General features: G+C 51.0%; 1 long non-coding RNA gene across 1 annotated transcript; it reads left to right on the forward strand.

Moving 5' to 3' along the window:
- Nucleotides 1-888: 888 nt before the first annotated feature.
- On the forward strand, nucleotides 889-1,863 carry LOC115250729 (uncharacterized). Its single transcript, XR_003889299.1, has 3 exons — nucleotides 889-1,081; nucleotides 1,193-1,347; nucleotides 1,458-1,863. It is a non-coding gene; the product is annotated as an uncharacterized lncRNA (long non-coding RNA).
- The last annotated feature ends 2,993 nt before the right edge of the window (nucleotides 1,864-4,856 follow it).

Raw genomic sequence — 4,856 nt, forward strand, 5'->3', positions numbered from 1 at the left:
ACATGGATCTTGTGCACAGGAAAAGCATCAGGTTCGACAGCTACTTCCTTTCTTGTTGTGAACCACCCAGAGGAGCCGATCCTTGTAGCCTCCATCTCCATCGATTCTCAAGCGGAAATTGAGCGGCGTGCACCAGTGGCACAGCAGATGGCACCTCGCAGCCTCTCTGTCTCCAGAGCCCACTCGGTCCGTGCCACGCTGCCATGCTGCCACGCTGCCACTCGGGGCACTGTGAGAGAGAATTCATTAGCAGGATTAGGCTGGCAAGAAGGAGCAGGATTGTTCTGTGGTCAGCCTCACCCCCAACATTTCCTCCATCATCTCCCCTCCCAGAAGCTCAGTGCTGCGGCCCGTATGGTTGGCTGCTGAGGTGTGAGTCCTCACCCGCCACCGAGGCGGACAATAAACGAGTCACTGCTTTGAGAAATGAAGGATCTCCAGTTAAACCAGCTGTGTGTGAACGTTCTTTGTCACCAGCTTCTTTGACGGATCCATGGAACAGGAGCGGTCCTTTGCCAGGGATTTCCAGACCCATCACTCTTACACAGCGTCTGGAATCTCCTGGGGATAAATGGACTTAGGCAACTTATTCACAGGAGAAAAACCTTTGCCGTTGCGCTTTAACCTCCTTGTTGACCACATCGAAACATTTCTTTCAATACAAATCACATCACAGCCTGAGACTTTGACTTCAGAACCTCCCCAGAACTTGGGAAACTATTTTATCCTGCCCAAAATCCTGTCATTGCGTGTATTTAAATTGTATATATTTCATAACAAATATGTACAGACTGCCCCCTGGTGGCAGCCTGAAGGCTGTTGGGTTTGAAGAGAAGCCATCCATTCAGGGGAACATGCAACAGCATCCCAAAGCACCTCCTAATGCAACAGACAGCGAGGTTAGCAGAGCATATGTGGCGCTAGTTCGGGATCACCAGCGAGCCCAGTGTTCTGTGTTAAAGAAGGACTGTCTTCAGACCCATAGGATACCGTCTCCCAACTGATGCCATCCTCCAGTCCTCTACCCCAATCGACACCAGGCCCAGCTCTCCATTGAGCTGGAGTTCATCCAAATGTGGGGGTTAGTTGTTCTCGAAAGATGAACCTCATCAGTTGTGCACCTAAATCCCAAATGTGCCGCTGTGTTTGCAGCGCGGAGGACAAATCTCCTTGATGATGTTTCTGCCCACAGCTGCAGAACATGGAGGCGCGCCCACTTCGCCTTGAACAGGGACGAGGGGACTTGCTTGCTCTCACACACCTGGAGCGACATCCCGGGGCGGCGAGCAGACGGCGAGGGGGGCAGTAACCATCAGTGACAGCTCTACATCATCCAAAACACATCAGGTATGTGCAGAACAAATCAGGTAGAAACAGAAGGCAAAGCTATTGGAGAAATACACACAATGAGCGTCGCTGAAATGCAGAAAATGGTGTCTGCGTCGATTCTCAATCAGAAAATGGTGCAACACCAGCCAAGACGGACAGCTCTATTTCTGACCAGCCGTGTGTCTACAACGAGCTAGTCCCCAGGAAGCCAGAAGAGCTGCAGCTCTGTTCCTTATTAGAAATTCCCCCTGAAGTCCACAGTGCTGGCTGAAATCTCCGGCTGCTGAGATGGACCGACTGGCTCTGCCTCTCCTACAAACAACATCGCTCCTGAGCGGAATAGCAAGAGCGCAACAGATGCGGTCATCCTCCGGGCCCAGGAGGAGGTTGGACAGAATCCCTGGAGTGAGCAGCAGCTGCTTTCCTGCGACGCATCAAACCAAACGACAATATTTTCATAAATCACAGTTTCCTCGTTGTTGTAATTTATGGTTTCACCAGGCGCCTCTGCTTGACTCACACTTAAATCTGCCATGTCTGGCTGTAATACAATATACATTATCAATTTGCGCCTGAGGAGCTGCGGTGGAGCCGGGGCTCAGGTCCAACAGCACCATCCTCTGACCACCCTCATGAACTGTAGCTGCTCTCCGAGTCTCGTCACAGACGTGAGTGATGCGGAGGACAGTTTCACTATAAATGTGTCCTGATTTGAGTTTCCACCTTTGATTTTTTTTAATTTTATTTAAGATTTGCTTAGATCATTTACCACGTTTTAGTTTTTTTTTTAATCAGTCACTTGAACCTTCTTTGTCTTGGGGGATCGTGATATTCATGGACACACACTCTTCACCAGTTTGTCTCACTTCCTGCCACTGGGCCGCTGAATGAGTCTGAAACTGGCAGCTCCAACAAACTCTTCCAACTGTCTCCAGGGAGTCAGCCTAACGGCCTGGGACAGGCGGAGCCCCCCCGCCCCTCCCTCGGCAGCATCATGTCAGAATTCCTCACACACACCCTTACACACACACATCTACACACTCCTGTCTGTCAGCGCTCACCGCCGGGGTTGCCACAGCAAAGCGCTGACATTACAATTAAAGGGAGAACACACTGGTCATCCATCACATGCGCGCACACACGCAGAGTAAGAACAGTGTGTTTCCCTCTGCATGCTAAGAGGGAAGCATGCGTCTAACGCTGGCAGCTGCACAAAGAGTCCTGGTCGGGGGTGTGAAAATACATTTTCAGGCTGACTTTCGAAGCGGTGGACATTATTCGGCTCTTCTTGAGTGGATTTCCCTCTGAGATAAAAGAACAATATGCTTCGCCCTCCACCGTTGCTGCCTTTGCCCCCCGTCTCTGTCAGACATTATCACAGCTAACCCCCCCGTGTGAGTACACGCCACAGAGGTGCAGATAATTTCCAGGGTATCGAGCAAGATGCCTTCTTTTCAGGGCCCCTGGCACTCAGACAGGCAGGCGACCGTCTGGTTTTGATCTCATCAAGCGAGCACGTCCACCGTCATTAGTCTCTGGCATTGTCCTCGAAATTGCTCTGACTTGTCGGGTGATTACCTCAAATGAACAATTAGACGGCTGGCTGTCAGAATAACTTGCTCCCCGTCTTTGAATTGCTCCGGCGGTTTTAACGGCTGCCGCCACCATCAAGGTGCTCCAAATAAATGATCCATTCTGGAGGGGAAATGTCAGCTCACGGCTCTCATAATGAATTGATGCGCAACACATCAGCGCATGCAGCGTAATGGGATGATGAAAGAGATAATGCGGCGCTCGGACGATGAATTGAAACCGGGGAAGGTTCGTTATGGAGTAGGGGGCAGATTGGTTTAGAGTGAATTAATTTTTAACGGTTAAGAAAAGGGACCCGAGAGTGAAACCGCGCTCACGTGCGGGGGACACCTGGTGAAAGGTTGACCCGGCTGAAAACTGGCTGTCAGCCTGTTAGTGATGGTCTCCATGAAGGTTTGGCCACCTGACAGAGGGTCAGATCACCAGCGACTCCGGAAAAAGGTGCGAGTGCAAGTGTGCTTTGAGCCGATGAGGAGCTCAAAGCAGCATCGCTGTTCCTCCACATCGAACCTCCATCACACCTCCACCCTACCTGGTGGCGTTTGACCTTCTGGTCAGGATCCTTCCTGGGGTGTAGAGGCTCACACGCACCGTGAGGGCTGGTGGTATTGTGCTTGTACGTTAGCAGGAAATGGTCCCGTTAAATTTCCACTGGGAACATTTTGAAGCTGGTGCTATTCATCTGATCAATTGCACACAGAATTCCCGATCCCCCTGTTGGAATGCAGGATGCCTTCCCAGAACTGGGAGCAAACCCGAGGTGTTGCGATTGGTCTAGGACATGGTGGATAAGCCATCAGAAGCAGCCGCTGCGGCACAGGCGAATCCCCACAAGGCTCCTCAGTGTAATCTGGGTGCGCTGTGTATGTGTGCGTATCTCCCTCGGCTAACTCGAGGAAAGCCACCCGCCAGGAAATCCTGCGCCGGCTCTGGCCAGATTACGGATCAGAGGGTGACCGGTGTCAGAAGGTGTGGAGCCGAGTAATGCGGCCTAATGGCAGGACCAGCCGGGGACTCTTTAATGGTAATGAATACACAATGTGATCCCCAGCCGGGAGGAGTGGGAGGGAGGGGAAGTCGTGATCGGACTAGTAAGGAGGGAGGGCGAGAACCACACTGCGAAATGAGGGCAAGACCTTGACTTGGCATATTCAGGTAACAGGAACAGTGCGCTGAAAATTTAAGATGCCGGTTTTTCACCAGTTCGTGAGACGAGTTTGATGTGCAGAAGTTTGGTAAACAAAGGCTCTGATTGGCCGATTTGTGCCAGGCTCTCCCTGAACCCTCAAAAGGTTTTACGCAAAGCAAACACAGATCAGGGAACAGGAACTGCATCGCCGACTTTAAAACCAAGGCGAAGGCCTGAACCAATTAAACAAATACTCTGAGCACCAGCTCGACTTTGCGGCGTGAAGTTCGTATAAATTGCTCGGTAAGCAGCAGTAAACAGGGACGAAGTGATCGGGAGAGAGAAGATTAAAGCAGACTCACTGAGTAATATTTCTCATTAACTGACTGCTGTGTGCACAGCTTTGCCCCCACCAACACGATGATCCAGGTGTGTAATGAAGGCTTTAACCAGTCAAAGGGCCCATAAAATCAGGAATTAAACACGATCCGAGCAGCTTCTCACCTTCCTTCATATCAGACCTGGACCATTTGTTGCCGGGCTGTTCATTGCAGCGGGGGAAGAGGAAGACCATCCTCTCTTATTTCAGGTGGGACTGGAGGCCAGATGAAAAGGTTGTTGGCTTCAGTAGTCGTCCTCTCCATGGAAAGACGACATTCCTCCCCGTGTCACGTTGGTTTCTTGAAATTCTGCAGAAACTACAGCTTTAATTCCTAAATTGATTTAAATCCCCCTGAGCGTGTCGCTAAACCCATAAAGGATATACCGTCGACTCCTTCGTCCCTCCCTCGGTGCTGCACAAATA

Source organism: Takifugu rubripes, chromosome 8, assembly GCF_901000725.2.
Source record: "Takifugu rubripes chromosome 8, fTakRub1.2, whole genome shotgun sequence".
In the NCBI taxonomy this organism is placed as follows: Eukaryota; Metazoa; Chordata; class Actinopteri; order Tetraodontiformes; family Tetraodontidae; genus Takifugu; species Takifugu rubripes.